This window comes from Arachis ipaensis, chromosome B7 (assembly GCF_059453495.1).
Source record: "Arachis ipaensis isolate K30076 ecotype BB chromosome B7, ASM5945349v1, whole genome shotgun sequence".
Classification (NCBI taxonomy): Eukaryota; Viridiplantae; Streptophyta; class Magnoliopsida; order Fabales; family Fabaceae; genus Arachis; species Arachis ipaensis.
In genome coordinates, this window is record NC_142442.1 from 28808567 (window position 1) to 28827229 (window position 18663).

Sequence of the window (18663 nt, forward strand, 5' to 3'; positions counted from 1 at the left end):
GAAAGAACAATTGGTAAAAAAATGAAATTCTCTTTTAAGATATATGATTTTTTTATGGTGAATAATTTATGGAATACAAAAATAACTAAAATATAAAAGGAAGGAATGAAATTATATTTTTTAATGAATTAAAGAAATATTCATTATCATATAATTTATGGTGGACATATAACTATTAGACAATAAACTACAAAAAATATTAATAGAAATATTAGATTTAATATTAAAATATAAATATAAATAATTAATAAAAATATAAAATTTAAAATCAAAATATTTAAGATCAAAGAAAAATTTTTTTTTTGGTAAACAATGACTTAAATATATATTAACGTGACAATAAATTAAATTAAATAATATAGATTTGAATTAATTAAATTAAATAATTGATATAATAAATTAATTATAATTTTTTGGCTCAATAAAGTAAGTTAAATAAATAAAAGATATTTTATATATATACCATGTAAAAATTCTAACACTTTAAAAATCATTAATTAAAATACATAAGATGAAAAATTAATGCAAATTAAAATAAAAATAATTTATTTATTCGAGTTAAATCAAATAATTAATATAATTGATTAGTTATAGTTAATGTAGTCAAACAAAATATTAAATAATTTGATATTTATTTTAATCAAATTAAATAAATAATTAATTATGACACTCTTAAAAATTATTAATTAAAATATATAAGACAAAAAAAATACAAATTAATTAATTTATTCTAGTCAAATTAAATAATTAATATAATTAAATAGTTATAGTTAATATAAAGAAATAAAATATTAAATAGTTTAATATTTATCTCAATTAAATTAACTAACACATTTAAATAAATCAAAAAAATAAATCAAAAAATATTTTTAAAAATATGTCACATCAATTATGCTATTAATTGTAGAAATTCAATTTTAATAGTATATAATAGATGATATTATTTTAGTTTTAGAATAATTTATTTTGATATAAATGTGATATATTATTTATTAAATTTAATATTTTAAAATAAAATTTTATTAATTTATTATAAAAATTTTACAAAATTTTATATACTAATTTTATATCGAGCCAATTTGGTTTAGTTTAATTTATTCGAATCTATTTAAAGTTGAGTTGAATTTTTTTAAATAGACCTAATAAAATATTAATATTAATATTAAATTCAGATCTAACTAAATTCGATCCATATACATTCATAAATTTATCCATCAAACTTACAAATATTAAAGATAAATTAATCACTTTTAAATCCTAATGAGTGGTTTTAACAGTTTTGATTGGCGACAAGGTTTGAGATCCATTCTCAAAATAAAATAAGATTTGTAGGATCTTTTCTATAAATTAAAAGAAAGAAAAGAATGTTATCTAGCATCCTAAAAAGCTTGATGCTTTGAAGTTTCTATAGAATTTTCTATGCACTGAGATGAAGGTGAGTCCATGTAATCATATATGTCTTGGCAAAAGGGTAATGGTCAGCTTCGTGTGAAAACTATGAATCCACGATAGAGTTTCCTCATCATTTATCAAAACACATGATTAGCAAATATTCTCTAGTGAGGACCACATGTATAAAGAAATAAGTCACATCCATGGCTTTGAATCTTTGGTCATCATTACTGAGATGTTGAATTACTTAAGTATGGAATGGAGGGAGGAAACACATGGTTCAGCAACAATCAGAGAAGTATATCTATCTTGAAGATTTCCAACATAAAAATTAAGAGACTTGTTACACATACAAGTCTTTTTTGGCATACAAGTTTATACAAGTTAATTCTAACTTAATAAAATTCACTTTTATAATGCAAGAAAGAAGAAGAAGAATTTTGAATTATACAAAATTTATCAATACACATACACCAAAAATTTTTAAATAATATAATATAAATGACTTGTATAAACTTGTATCTGTAAATAACTTGTATGTGAAGAATAATTCAAAAATTAAATAAACAGTTCAACTAACGGATAATTGACAAGTAGCGAACATTTCTTCCTTTTATGCCAAGTCTGAGTTAAAATTCTAGGATTTAAATGGATTTAGTCAGCAGACTTTATGATAGAGTTTAAATGGATTGATTGATTTTATAAAATTTTTAATAGATCAAACGATTTTACGATTTAAATTTTATTATAATTTTATATTTTATATTTTATATATGTGATTTACTTTTTTAATTTTACGTAAATCTCGATTTTATTTTACTGATTTCGGGTCTAAATACATTGATAAAAGAATAAATCTCATTTCGTCAAAATATCGAGAATAAAATCGTATTTTATTTATAAATATCACATTCATTCTAGTCAAAATAAAATAAAATAATCTTTTTGTATAAACTTTATATGTATATGACATGAAAGGAGTCCACATTTTTTAAATGATTAGTATTTCCAGACGTATCTGAAATGGATTTTTTGTGATTTGGGTTTGGAGAAAATGTCATAGATGGAACAAAAATACTTTAGAGTACCTGCGTATCAATTTTGAAATAGTGGTAGAAAGTATCTGTAATGAACTCTGATGTTTAAGTCAATAAGATTCATATGCAAAGTTTATAAAAATTGAGATGAAAAATATTTAAATTTAACCGAATATTTATAAAAAAAAAGTGATTTTCAGAATCTTATGAAAATTTATTTTATGTTAAGGTAGTTATTAATTTATAGGTGACATTAGTAGTGGGAGAGCATTGACTTGCTCTTCAAATTGAGTTGAGCACAAATTATAATGTTCGTGTTCCATTTAAGTCAGATAAGACGACCCGAATTTACCTTAAACGCTTCTTATTATTAGATATTTGAATCCATTATCTAAATCTATATAGATCCATAAGGGAAAGATCTATTTATTTTAAACTATCGTTTTATTCTCTTAAATCATGGTATAAACAATTAAAAATAAAATTATTTAATAAATAGGTACGATTATTTCAGTACTAACACACTAGATTTTATCAAAATTTCGCAGTTAAGTATATTTGGTCAAAAATAATATTGAAATAAGTGACCTACTGAAAAATCTTTGCGTTACACCTCTTTTAAAATCTTACCAAAAAAATATTTGATAAAATAACGATGAGAGAATTTGTTCGATAGAAAAATTATTTTCAAATTATTTTGTTCCAGTGTTTTTAACGAGATACACAAACTTTTTTTTTTTTTTTACTCTGAAAAAACATCAGCTCAGAGTAATCTTCTTAGATGTATGGATGGATTTATTTGCTTTCAATATTTGTTAAAATAAAAATTAAAAGAGCATTGGTAACAGACAGAATACAGAAGCCAGGTTGTATCACTCCACCCAATGAATTCTCTTATATCAATTATAACCGAACAATAGAAATGCAACAATTTAAAACCACCGTCTGGCAGATTCAGGAAATGAAGTTTCCCAACGTGTGGAGACAAATTTAAAATATAGTCCTCATCTTTAGCGATAATGAATTTTCTGTTCTGCCCATTTCATGCATAACCTAAAATGGCTTTTTTGCTAAACATGGCTATTACATTACTCGTGCTATTTAATGAGCACAACTGCGCAAGAAGAGATAGAACTTCCATTAAGTTATCAATATAAGTGGCAGATTCACTATAAACATATAAGCATAAAATCATCTAATAATCAATATTTATCAATAATACCACTATTTAATGGAATTATACACATCCAATCTAATGGTAAATGAATAATACGTCGACATAGAGTATGATAATAAGTTAAAATCCATGTTCAAATAGCACTACTTTATGTAAATATATAAATTCAAGATTCTTGTATGCATTCCACATCGACTATTCAAATGAATGAATTTTATCTGATCATTTTCTTATTACTTCTAAGCTTTCAAAAACCAAATGGTTCATCTTTCTAACTATTGATTTATTGGCGTAGATATTCAACCGATTCAATCGTAATTTAATTGAAATAATTGAATTATAATAAAATAATATATAAAATTATAAATAAAAACATAAAAATATAAATATATTCTAATGTAAATTTTAAAAATATACAAATTTAAAATACAATACCAACTAAAATATTAAGAGGTTAGAAGGTGTTAAAAAATTAAGCATGATAAAAAATTTTAGAAAAAATATAAATTGAATATACTAAATTTGATAGAGACAAAATATAAAAAAAAATAGTGACAAAATTTGATGTGATATAAAAATGGGGAAGTAATACGGTAGGTTAGGAATTTGTGGAGTCGAAAAGTATTTTTAATAGTTTGTTATTAATGTGGGATGAGACGGTTTTTTATAAAGGAGTGAGATAGCTGTACATTGAGAGAAAGTTGTTAAAAAATAGTTATAGATGTGTTTTTTGTCTAGTATATCGTACGCATGCAAAGGAAGACAAGCATGTTGTATGGAAAGAATTGAGCTTTTTGTCAGGATTATGCCAGATATCGTTCTGCTATATGGGTGATTTTAATGAGATTGTACATATAGATGAGAGAAAAGGAGCTACCACGTGGCCTGCATCAGCGGAAGAGTTTAGAACCTTGATTCAGGATGGAGCTGGTGGATCTATTGTTAAACGATCATATATTTACATGGTTTAGGAGCCAGTCATGTAGTCGCATTGATCGAGTTCTAGTCAGCATGGAGTGGGTTGGTGCGGAATTTAAAGTCCACAATCTAACCGGCAAGTGCACCGGGTAGTACCAAGTAATACCTCAGGTGAGTGAGGGTCGGTCCCACGAGAATTGATGGATCAAGCAACAATGATTGAGTGATTTACTTAGTTAGACAAGCAGAAAATTGTGTTTGAGATTTTAATTGCATTAAACAGTAAATTTAGAGAATTAGAAAAGTAAACAGTAAACGGGTTGTGAAGAATATGTGAGAAAACAGTTAAGGTTTGAGAGTTGTTTATCTTCCGGATTAACTTTTCTTACCAACTATTTTAATCACGCAAGATTCAATTCATGGCAAACTATATGTGACTAAACCCTAATTCCTTAGTAATTTAGTCTCCTCTAACCTAGTTAACCGCTAATTCATTGGTCACTTAATTTTAATTAGAGGTTTAAATCCAACTCTAGTTTATTAGCCACAAAACCCTAATTATCCAAATATGAGAGGATTATATGTCACGTATCCTGTTAAGTCCAGATAATTAAAAATTTAGGAGGAGAAATTATTTTCAAGCTGTTGTTTAGGTAAATTGCTTTTTCAAGGTTTACAGGAACTCAAATAGAATAAGAGTTATTCTTTTGATCTACCCAAATCCTTAAGATGAAGAACGAAAACAAATTCTTGAAATTGAAATCGAAATATTAATTAAAACAGAAGAGTAATAGTATCAATCCATACAATAAACAGAGCTCCTAACCTTAACAGTGGAGGTTTAGTTGCTCATGACTCAGAGAGAAAACTAGGATTCAGAAAAACTGTAAAGTGCCGAATGAAGTGCGTAAGAGAGAAGAGATCCCGAAAGGTTGAATCTTTTTCCTTTTATGTCTAATCCTAATTAATGTAAAATATATTTTCTAAAACTAAATAATATCTTTTTCTATTGTAAAATAAAATAAAGTTTAATAAAAAATAATAAAATCATCTCGTGCTGCTCCTCCTGGGACAAATGGGGACCACTTTGTTTTCTAAGGTTGGCGCCAAACTTGGAGAATCCCATGTTTGGCGCCATTTGATGCAGTAAGTTCATGGAAGCGAGTGAATGTGGCGCCAAACTTGGAATTTAATTCCAAGTTTGGTGCCACTAAGGCCGAATGCAATGAAGGCTTTTAGTGCTCCTGGCGCTAAACTTGGAGAATCCAAGTTTGGCACCACTTCCTGCGTTAGTCGTGACTTCGTTTCTTCATCTAAACTCTGTCGAATCCGTCCAAACGCTACCTGAAATAAACCAAATTGCACCGAGCTCAAAGTAGCATCCATAGTGGCTTAAAGTACTTAAATCTTGATTAAACTTAACAAATTCAAATGCAAATTCACTAGAAAAAGATAGGAAAGATGCTCATGCATCATGGATAGAGGAGTTTCCGGAGACGCAACTCAAAGGTGGGCCGAGAGGGTTATCAAATCATTGCCCGTTAGTTGTGGAATGTAACACCCTACCATACGGAGTCTTATGCTTAAGTCATAATTTAGAGATGGCAAGGTATTACGGCTTCTAAAAATTAAAATTTAGTATATATAGTAGTGTGAATTAGGATTATAACTAGGAGCCTTTGAAGAAAAATGGGGTAAAACAAAATCGCAACTCAAAAACGCAACACTCCGATCGAAAATGTGACTAACAAGGATAAACCAACGCGAGATATATATATATATATACAAGGAGTGTCAAAAACATGAATATCAAAACTCATAATCCGGTTGCGAAGATAACCGGTCCGAGCATAGTAATATATACAAGTAAATAAATAGGAAACCCCAAAGGAAACCCAAAGGGACATAAATACAAAAAAAAAACCTATTCTCCAAAATCCCCTCTAAGAGGAGTCATCACAGTTTGTATTATTCAGTAGAGATAAAAATATTCTAAGAAAAATATATAAACCAAAATAGAGACCCAAGAACAAAGGATCTTCGCTAATCCAGAAGTCTCCAGCACGTCTCAGCGAGAAGCCTCACGTCCTGCATCTGAAAACCACAAAATCCGCATGGGTGAGAACCGGAGCATGGTAACAGTTCTCACATATTTAAGATGTAATATCAAATGAAAGTCGAAGGCAATCCTAGAACTTCCACCAGACTAATTCAAAGCTTATAAACAAGCTAAACCATAATTGGCAACTGACTAAAGATTCTTCAGTCTAACTAATACTTCCCTTTCCAAATCCTTCAAACCTCCCAACCGCCAGCAGGAGTATAATATGGTAAACATAGTTATATCAGACAAGAGATATAAAAATTGGAACAGATAAGACATTTAGACAATTAGCAAGTAATATGCAGTCAATTAGACAATCTCAAACAAATTACGTAGTATGCAATATGATGAATGTCTGTCTCTAATGGCTGATGATATCATCTGTCAGTTATATAGCCAACCCGACAAGTCCTGGTAGTTAACCATTGGACTGTCCCTCTGTCGCGCATCCCCAACTCGAGTTATACTCAACATAATCGTGATCATAATCATGATCCATATCCAACACCCTCATTGATGTATATTCACGAGGGCGAGCTCATCCGGAACTTTCACAGTGTCCGACCACACTTACGACATAGGATCAACAGAGTCTCGAGTCTCCACCTGGAGCACGTGGTGGCTAGTGGTGCATGAAATTGTGATCCCCGGCAATGGCGCCAAAAACTCTGTACGCACGTCTTAATAAATCGTTTTTCATTCACAACTTCGATACAACTAACCAGCAAGTGCACTGGGTCGTCCAAGTAATAAACCTTACGTGAGTAAGGGTCGATCCCACGGAGATTGTTGGTATGAAGCAAGCTATGGTCACCTTGTAAATCTCAGTCAGGCGGATATCAAAAGGTTATGGAGTTTTCGAAATTAAATAATAAGTAAACATAAAATAAGGATAGAAACACTTATGTAATTCATTGGTGAGAATTTCAGATAAGCGTATAGAGATGCTTTCGTTCCTCTGAATCTCTGCTTTCCCGCTGTCTTCCTCCAATCAGTCTTACTTCTTTCCATGGCTGGCTTTATGTAAGGACATTACCGTTGTCAATGGCTACTTTTAATCCTCTCTGGAAAATGGTCTGATGCGCTGTCACTGCATGGCTAATCGTCTGGAGGCATTGGTGCACGAATTGTGAATCACACTTTTCACAACGCGTACCACTAACCAGCAAGTGCACTGGGTCGTCCAAGTAATACCTTACGTGAGTAAGGGTCGAATCCCACGGAGATTGTTGGTTTGAAGCAATCTATGGTTATCTTGTAAATCTTAGTCAGGAAGTCAATTATGTTTATCAGTTGAATTGTGAATAACCAAGAGAGCATAAATTAAAGGTTACTTGTTGTGCAGTAATGGAGAATATGTTGGAGTTTTGGAGATGCTTTGTCTTCTGAATCTCTGCTTTCCTCTGTCTTCTGATTCACGCACGCACGTCCTCCTATGGCAAGCTGTGTGTTGGTGGATCACCGTTGTCAATGGCTACCTTCCATCCTTCCAGTGAAAACTACGCTCACGCGCTCTGTCACAGCACGGCTAATCACTGGTTGGTTCTCGATCCGGTTGGAATAGGATTTAATATCCTTTTGCATCTGTCACTAACGCCCAGCCTTCAGGAGTTTGAAGCTCGTCACAGTCATTCAATCCTTGAATCCTACTTGGAATACCACAGACAAGGTTTAGACTTTCCGGATTCTCATGAATGCCGCCATCAGTTCTAGCTTATACCACGGAGATTCTGATTAAGAGATCTCAGAGATACTCATTCAATCGGATATAGAACGGAGGTGGTTGTCAGGCACACGTTCATGGTTTGAGGAAGGTGATGAATGTCACTGATCATCACCTTCATCACAGTTAAGTGCGAATGAACATCTTAGATAGGAACAAGCGTGTTTGAATAGAAAACAGAAATACTTGCATTAATTCATCGAGACACAGCAGAGCTCCTCACCCCCAACAATGGGGTTTAGAGACTCATGCCGTCAGAGAATACAAAGTTTAGATCTGAAATGTCATGAGATACAAAATAAGTCTCTAAAAGTTGTTTAAATATTAAACTAGTAGCCTAGGTTTACAAAAATTGGATAAACTATGATGGATGATGCAGAGATCCACTTCTGGGGCCTACTTGGCGTGTGCTGGGGACCACTTGGTGTGTGCTGGGGCCCACTTGGTGTGTGCTGGGGCTGAGACTTAAGCAATTCACGTGCAGAGGCCATTTGTGGAGTTGAACGCCAGTTTTTATGCCAGTTTGGGCGTTCAACTCCAGCTTTTGATCCTTTTCTGGCGCTGGACGCCAGAATTGGGCAGAGGACTGGCGTTGAACGCCAGTTTACGTCATCTATCCTTGTGCAAAGTATGGACTATTATATATTGCTGGAAAGCCCTGGATGTCTACTTTCCAACGCAATTGGAAGCACGCCATTTTGAGTTCTGTAGCTCCAGAAAATCCACTTTGAGTGCAGGAAGGTCAGAATCCAACAGCATCAGCAGTCCTTTTTCAGCCTGAATCAGATTTTTGCTCAGCTCCTTTAATTTCAGCCAGAAAAATACCTGAAATTACAGAAAAACACAAAACTCATAGTAAAGTCCAGAAATATGAATTTTTCCTAAAAACTAATGGAAATAAACTAAAAACTAACTAACACATACTCAAAACTACATGAAATTAACCCCCAAAAGCGTATAAAATATCCGCTCATCAGGCATCACCCTTGTCAATGGCTGCATCCTATCCTCTTGTGAAAATGGTCCAAATGCTCTGTCACAGCACGGCTAATCATCTGAGGTTCTCGATCATACTGGAATAGGATTCACCCTCCTTTTACGTCTGTCACTACGCCCAGCACTCGCGAGTTTGAAGTTCGTCACAGTCATTCAATCCCAGAGTCCTACTCGGAATACCACAGACAAGGTTTAGACTTTCCGGACTCTCATGAATGCCGCCATCAATCTAGCTTACACCACGAAGATTCTGATTAAGAGATCCAAGAGATACCATTAAATCTAAGGTGGAATGGAAGTGGTTGTCAGGCACGCGTTCGTGGGGGAATGATGATGATTGTCACGTTCATCACATTCAGGTTGAAGTGCGAATGAATATCTTAAAAGTGGAATAAGTTGAATTGAATAGAAAAACAGTAGTACTTTGCATAAATCTTTGAGGAACAGCAGAGCTCCACACCTTAATCTATAGAGTGTAAAAACTCTACCGTTAAAAATACATAAGTGAAAGGTTCAGGCATGGCCGAATGGCCAGCCCCCATGATCTAAGAACCACACATCCCAAGATGATCTAAAGATCTAATACAATAGTAAAAAGTCCTATTTATACTAAACTAGTTACTAGGGTTTACAGAAGTAAGTAATTGATGCATAAATCCGCTTCCGGTGCCCACTTGGTGTGTGCTTGGGCTGAGCTTGAATGTTACACGTGTAGAGGTCAATCTTGGAGTTGAACGCCAATTTGTAACGTATTTTTGGCGTTTAACTCTGGCTTGTGACGTGTTTCTGGCGTTTAACTCCAGACAGCAGCGTAGAACTGGCGTTCAACGCCCTTTTACGTCGTCTAAAATCGGCCAAAGTATGGACTATTATATATTGCTGGAAAGCCCTATATGTCTAATTTCCAACGCAATTGGAAGTGCGCCATTTTGAGTTCTGTAGCTCCAGAAAATCCACTTTGAGTGCAGGAAGGTCAGAATCCAACAGCATCAGCAGTCCTTCTTCAACCTCTGAATCTGATTTTTGCTCAAGTCCCTCAATTTCAGCCAGAAAATACCTGAAATCATAGAAAAATACACAAACTCATAGTAAAGTCCAGAAATGTGAGTTTAACATAAAAACTAATGAAAACATCCCTAAAAGTAACTAGATTCTACTAAAAACATACTAAAAATAATGCCAAAAAGCGTATAAATTATCCGCTCATCACAACACCAAACTTAAATTGTTGCTTGTCCCCAAGCAACCGAAAATCAAATAGGATAAAAAGAAGAGAATATACTATAAATTCCAAACTATCAATGAAACATAGCTCCAATTAAATGAGCGGGACTTGTAGCTTTTTGCCTCTTGAATAGTTTTGGCATCTCACTTTATCCATTGAAGTTCAGAATGATTGGCATCTATAGGAACTCAGAGTTCAGATAGTGTTATTGATTCTCCTAGTTCAGTTTGATGATTCTTGAACACAGCTATTTTATGAGTCTTGGCCGTGGCCCTAAGCACTTTGTTTTCCAGTATTACCACCGGATATATAAATGCCACAGACACATAATTGGGTGAACCTTTTCAGATTGTGACTCAGCTTTGCTAAAGTCCCCAATTAGAGGTGTCCAGGGTTCTTAAGCACACTCTTCTTTTGCTTTGGACCTTGACTTTAACCGCTCAGTCTCAAGTTTTCACTTGACACCTTCACGCCACAAGCACATGATTAGGGACAGCTTGGTTTAGCCGCTTAGGCCAGGATTTTATTCCTTTAGGCCCTCCTATCCACTGATGCTCAAAGCCTTGGGATCCTTTTTATTTACCCTTGCCTTTTGGTTTTAAGGGTTATTGGCTTTTTGCTCTTGCCTCTTGGTTTTAAGAGCTTTTGGCTTTTTCTGCTTGCTTTTTATTTTTATTTTTTTTGCCTATATTTTTTTTCTTTTTTTTTTCTGCAAGCTTTGTTCTTTGCTGCTTTTTCTTGCTTCAAGAATCATTTTTATGATTTTTCAGATTATCAAATAACATGTCTCCTTATCATCATTCTTTCAAGAGCCAACATATTTAACATTCTTAAACAACAACTTCAAAAGACATATGCACTGTTCAAGCATTCATTCAGAAAACAAGAAGCATTGTCACCACATCAATATAATTAAACTAAGTTCAAGGATAAATTCGAAACTCATGTACTTCTTGTTCTTTTGAATTAAAACAGTTTTCATTTGAGAGAGGTGATGGATTCATAGGACATTCATAACTTTAGGACAAAGTTACTAAATACTAATGATCATGTAATGAAGACACAAACATGGATAAGCACTTAACATAGAGAAAACGAAAAACAGAGAATGTAAGAACAAGGAATGAGTCCACCTTAGTGATGGTGGCGTTTCCTTCTTGAGGAACCAATGATGTCCTTGAGCTCTTCTATGTCTCTTCCTTGTCTTTGTTGCTCCTCCCTCATTGCTTTTTGATCTTCTCTTATTTCATGAAGGATGATGGAGTGCTCTTGATGTTCCACCCTTAATTGTCCCATGTTGGAACTTAATTCTCCTAGGGAGGTGTTGATTTTCTCCCAATAGTTTTGTGGAGGAAAATGCATTTGAGGCATCTCCGGGATCTCATGGTGATGAGCTTCATGCGTCTCTTGAGATTCATGAATGTGCTCTCTTGCTTGCTCCATCCTTTTCTTAGTGATGGGCTTCTCTTCCTCAATGGGAATGTCTCCTTCTATGAAAGCTCCAGCTGAGTAACATAGATGGCCAATAAGATGAGGAAAAGCTAGCCTTGCCCCAGGAGAGGGCTTTTCGGCTATTTTGTAGAATTCAAGGGAGATGACTTTATGAACTTCTACTTCCTCTTCAATCATGATGCTATGAATCATGATGGCCCGATCCACAGTAACTTCAGATCGGTTGCTAGTGGGGATGATGGAGCGTTGGATGAACTCCAACCATCCTCTAGCCACAGGCTTGAGGTCCAGTCTTCTTAATTGAACCGGCTTGCCTTTGGAGTCAATCTTCCATTGAGCTCCTTCCACACATATGTCCCTGAGGACTTGGTCCAACCTTTGATTAAAGTTAACCCTTCTAGTGTAGGGGCGTGCATCTCCTTGCATCATAGGCAAGTTAAACACCAACCTCACATTTTCCGGACTAAAATCTAAGTATTTCCCCCGAACCATTGTAATATAATTCTTTGGGTTTGGGTTCTTACTTTGATCATGGTTCCTAGTGATCCATGCATTGGTATAGAACTCTTGAACCATTAGGATGCCGACTTGTTGGATGGGGTTTGTTAGAACTTCCCAACCTCTTCTTTGGATTTCATGTCGGATCTCCGGATACTCATTCTTCTTGAGCTTGAAAGGGACCTCGGGGATCACCTTCTTCTTGACCACAACATCATAGAAGTGGTCTTGATGAGCTTTAGATATGAATCTTTCCATCTTCCATGACTCGGAGGTGGAAGCTTTTGTCTTCCCTTTCCCTTTTCTAGAGGATTCTCCGGTCTTGGGTGCCATCAATGGTAATGGAAAAACAAAAAGCTTATGCTTTTACCACACTAAACTTAGAATATTGCTCGCCCTCGAGCAAGAGAAGAAAGAATAGAGGAAGAAGAAGAAGAAAATATGGAGGAGAGGGGGGATGGTGTATTCGGCCAAGAAGGGGAAGAGAGGGTTGTGTTGTGTGAAAATGAAGAAGAATGGAGGGCTTTATATAGGGAAGGGATGGGGGGTAAGGTTCGGCCATAAGGGTGGGTTTTGGGTGGGAAATTGATTTTGAATTTTGAAGGTAGGTGGGGTTTATGAAGTAGGTTTATGGGGAAGAGTGGATGGATGTGAGTGGTGAAGTGGTGATAGGGAAGAGAGATTGAGGTGATTGGTGAAGAGTTTTGGGAAAGAGTGTTTATGGGATTGTGTGAAAGAGGGGTGAGAAGAAGTGAATGGAGGTAGGTGGGGATCCTGTGGGGTCCACAGATCCTGAGGTGTTCAAGGATTTACAACCTTGCACCAAATTAGGCTTGCAAAATGCCCTTGCACACAACTCTGGGCATTCAGCGCCAGATTGGTGCTTGTTCTGGGCGTTGAACGCCCATTTGTTGCCCATTTCTGGCGTTGAACGCCAGAACCATGCTTGTTCTGGGCATTCAGCGCCAGCTTTTCTCCAGGGTGCAATTCTGGCATTCAAACGCCCAGATGCTGCCCATTTTGGGCGTTCAGCGCCAGAACCATGCTCTGTTCTGGCGTTGAATGCCAGCCAGATGCTTCTTACTGGCGTTTAAACGCCAGTAAGGTCTTCCTCCAGGGTGTGATTTTTCTTTTGCTGTTTTTGATTCCATTTTCAGTTTTTATATTTATTTTGTGACTCCACATGATCATGAACCTAATAAAACATGAAAGAACAAGAAAAATAAAATTAGATAAATAAAAATTGGGTTGCCTCCCAACAAGCGCTTCTTTAATGTCAATAGCTTGACAGTGGGCTCTCATGGAGCCTCACAGATGTTCAGAGCATTGTTGAGACTTCCCAACACCAAACTTAGAGTTTGGATATGGGAGTTCAACACCAAACTTAGAGTTTGGTTGTGGCCTCCCAACACCAAACTTAGAGTTTGACTGTGGGGGCTCTGGTTGACTCTGTTTTGAGAGAAGCTTACTGTGCCTCTTTTCCATGTTTACAGAAGGATGTCCTTGAGTTTTAAACTCAAGGGAGTCCTCATTCAATTGAAGAACTAGTTCACCTCTGTTAACATCAATCACAGCTCTTGCTGTGGCTAGGAAGGGTCTTCCAAGGATGATGGATTCATCCTCATCCTTCCCAGTATCTAGGATTATGAAATCAGCAGGGATGTAAAGGCCTACAACCTTTACTAATATGTCCTCTACTTGTCCATAAGCCTGTTTTCTGGAATTGTCTGCCATCTCTAATGAGATTTTAGCAGCTTGTACCTCAAAGATTCCCAATTTCTCCATTACAGAGAGTGGCATGAGGTTTATTTCTGACCCCAGGTCACATAGAGCCTTCTCAAAGGTCATGGTGCCTATGGTACAAGGTATCAGGAACTTTCTAGGATCCTGTTTCTTCTGAGGCAATGTCAGTTGATCCAGATCACTTAGTTCATTGGTGAACAAGGGAGGTTCATCTTCCCAAGTCTCAATACCAAATAATTTGGCATTCAGCTTCATGATTGCACCAAGGTACTTGGTAACTTGCTCCTTAGTAACATCCTCATTCTCTTCAGAAGAGGAATACTCATCAAAGCTCATGAATGGCATAAGTAGGTTTAATGGAATCTCTATGGTCTCTAGTTGAGCCTCAAATTCCTTTGGTTCCTCAAAGGGAAACTCCTTATTGATCACTGGACGTCCCAGGAGGTCTTCCTCCTTGGGATTCACGTCCTCCTCCTCTTTTGTGGTTTCGGCCATGATGGTCATTTCAATGGCCTTGCACTCTCCTTTTGGATTTTCTTCTGTATTGCTTGGGAGAGTACTAGGAGGGATTTCAGTGACTCTTTTACTCAGTTGGCCCACTTGTGCTTCCAGATTTCTAATGGAGGACCTTGTTTCATTCATGAAACTCACAGTGGCCTTAGATAGATCAGAGACTAAGTTTGCTAAATTAGAAGTATTTTGTTCAGAGTTCTCTGTCTGTTACTGAGTGGATGATGGAAAAGGCTTGCTATTGCTAAACCTGTTTCTTCCATCATTATTAAAGCCTTGTTGAGGCTTTTGATCCTTCCATGAGAGATTTGGGTGATTTCTCCATGAGGGGTTATAGGTGTTTCCATATGGTTCACCCATGTAATTCACCTCTGCTATTGCAGGGTTTTCAGGATCATAGGCCTCTTCTTTAGAAGATGCCTCTTGAGTACTGTTGGATGCAGCTTGCATTCCATGCAGACTCTGAGAAATCATATTGACTTGCTGAGTCAATATTTTATTCTGAGCCAATATAGCATTCAGAGTATCAATTTCAAGAACTCCCTTCTTCATAGGCATCCCATTATTCACAGGATTCCTTTCAGAAGTGTACATGAAATGGTTATTAGCAACCATGTCAATGAGTTCTTGAGCTTCTGTAGGCATTTTCTTTAGGTGAATGGATCCACCTGCAGAAGTATCTAATGACATTTTAGCTAATTCAGACAGACCATCATATAATATATCCAGGATGGTCCATTCTGAAAGCATGTCAGAAGGACACTTTTTGGTCAGTTCCTTGTATCTCTCCCAAGCTTCATAGAGGGACTCACATTCTTTCTGTCTGAAGGTTTGAACATCCACTCTAAGCTTACTCAGCTTTTGAGGAGGAAAGAACTTGGCTAAGAAAGCCTTGACCAGCTTATCCCAAGAGTTCAGGCTATCTTTGGGTTGAGAGTCCAACCACACTCTAGCTCTGTCTCTTACAGCAAAAGGGAAAAGCATAAGCCTGTAGACTTCAGGATCTACTCCATTAGTCTTAATAGTATCACATATCTGCAAGAATTCAGTTAAGAACTGAAAAGGATCTTCAGATGGAAGTCCATGAAACTTGCAGTTCTGCTGCATCAGAGAAACTAATTGAGGTTTCAGCTCAAAATTGTTTGCTCCAATGGCAGGAATGGAGATGCTTCTTCCATGTAAATTGGAATTAGGTGCAGTAAAATCACCAAGCATCCTTCTTGCATTATTATTATTTTCGGCTGCCATCTCCTCTTCCTGTTCGAAAATTTCTGAAAGGTGCTTGCTGGATTGTTGTAATTTAGCTTCTCTTAGTTTCCTCTTCAGAGTCCTTTCAGGTTCTGGATCTGCTTCAACAAGAATGTTCTTGTCCTTGCTCCTGCTCATATGAAAAAGAGGGACAGAAAAATAATAATAATAGGGGTCCTTTTTACCACAGTATAGAGGTCCCTGTGTGAGTAGAAGAAATGAAGAAGAAAAAATTCGAACACAGATGGAAGAGGGGGTTTGAATTTGGGTGAGATGAAGTGTTAGTAGATGAATAAATAAATAGAAGGAGATAAGAGAGAGAATTTTCGAAAATAATTTTTTGAAAAAGAGTTAGTGATTTTCGAAAATAGTTTTTGAAAAAGGTTAGTAATTTTTTCGAAAATTAAAATAAAAAATTAAAATAATTAATTAATTAAAAAGAAATTTTGAAAAAGAGGGAAGATATTTTCGAAAATTAGAGAGAGAGAGAGTTAGTTAGGTAGTTTTGAAAAAGATAAGAAACAAACAAAAAGTTAGTTAGTTAGTTGAAACAAATTTGAAAATCAATTTTGAAAAGATAAGAAGATAAGAAGTTAGAAAGGATATTTTAAAATCAAATTTTGAAAAAGATAAGATAAAGAGATATTTTTGAAAAGATATGATTGAAATTAGTTTTGAAAAAGATTTAATTTTTAAAATCACAATTAATGACTTGATTCACAAGAAATCACAAGATATGATTCTAGAACTCAAAGTTTGAATCTTTCTTAACAAGCAAGTAACAAACTTGAAATTTTTGAATCAAAACATTAATTGATGATGATATTTTCGAAAATATGATGTAAAATTAAGAAAAATATTTTTGGGATTTTCGAAAATAGATAAGAAAAATGAAAAAGATTTGATTTTTGAAAAAGATTTTGAAAAGATAAGATTTTTAAATTGAAAATTTGATTTGACTCATAAAAACAACTAGATTTTAAAAAGTTTTGAAAAAGTCAACTCAAATTTTCGAAATTTATGAGTGAAAAAGGGAAAGATATTTTTTTTTATTTTTGAATTTTTTTAATGATGAGAGGGAAAAACATGAAAAAGACTCAATGCATGAAAATTTTGGATCAAAACAATGAATGCATGCAAGAATGCTATGAATGTCAAGATGAACACCAAGAACACTTTGAATGTCCAGATGAACATCAAGAACTTATTTTTGAAAAATTTTTAATGCAAAGAAAACATGCAAGACACCAAACTTAAAAATTTTTCATGTATAGACACTATGAATGCAAGAATGCATATGAAAAATAAGAAAAGACACAAAACATAAAAACATCAAGATCAAATAAGAAGACTTACCAAGAACAAGTTGAAGATCATGAAGAACACTATGAATGCATGAATTTTTTGAAAAATGCAAGATGAATATGCAATTGACACCAAACTTTCAACTTGACTCAAGACTCAAACAAGAAACATGAAATATTTTTTATTTTTATGATTTTTTTATTTTTTTGCATTTTTGTATTTTTTTTTTGAAAAAAACATATAGGAAAAAGAAAATAAGGATTTCAAAATTTTTTTATATGAATTCCAGGAATCTTGTATTCTTAGTCTAAAGCTCCAATCCGAGGGTTAGGCATGGCTTAATAGCCAGCCAAGCTTTAGTATGTAACTCAGACATGCCACGGCTGATATTCCAATTAACTTGCCTCTATGCTGATGGTTGGAAGCCCCTATCCAAAAGAATTAGACATGGCTTTACAGCCAGCCAGGCTTCAACATGCTTCATGAAACTCTAGAATTCATTCTTAAAAATTCTGAAGAAAAATATTTTTTTGAAAAGATTTATTTTTTTTTTCGAAAACAGATGAGAAATTTTTTGAAAGATTTTTGAAAATTTTTTTTTGAAAATAAAACAAAAAGAAAATTACCTAATCTGAGCAACAAGATGAACCATCAGTTGTCCAAACTCGAACAATCCCCGGCAACGGCACCAAAAACTTGGTGCACGAAATTGTGATCCCCGGCAACGGTGCCAAAAACTCTGTACACACGTCTTAATAAATCGTTTTTCATTCACAACTTCGATACAACTAACCAGCAAGTGCACTGGGTCGTCCAAGTAATAAACCTTACGTGAGTAAGGGTCGATCCCACGGAGATTGTTGGTATGAAGCAAGCTATGGTCACCTTGTAAATCTCAGTCAGGCGGATATCAAAAGGTTATGGAGTTTTTGAAATTAAATAATAAGTAAACATAAAATAAGGATAGAAACACTTATGTAATTCATTGGTGAGAATTTCAGATAAGCGTATAGAGATGCTTTCGTTCCTCTGAATCTCTGCTTTCCCGCTGTCTTCCTCCAATCAGTCTTACTCCTTTCCATGGCTGGCTTTATGTAAGGACATCACCGTTGTCAATGGCTACTTTTAATTCTCTCTGGAAAATGGTCCGATGCGCTGTCACTGCATGGCTAATCGTCTGGAGGCATCACCCTTGTCAATGGCTGCATCCTATCCTCTTGTGAAAATGGTCCAAATGCTCTGTCACAGCACGGCTAATCATCTGAGGTTCTCGATCATACTGGAATAGGATTCACCCTCCTTTTGCGTCTGTCACTACGCCCAGCACTCGCGAGT

At 35.0% G+C, this 18663-nt stretch overlaps 1 non-coding gene across 1 annotated transcript; it reads left to right on the plus strand.

Moving 5' to 3' along the window:
• The first annotated feature begins 15519 nt into the window (after positions 1-15519).
• On the plus strand, positions 15520-15627 carry LOC148550683 (small nucleolar RNA R71). Its single transcript, XR_015893047.1, has one exon. It is a non-coding gene; the product is annotated as a small nucleolar RNA R71 (small nucleolar RNA).
• Positions 15628-18663: the final 3036 nt, after the last annotated feature.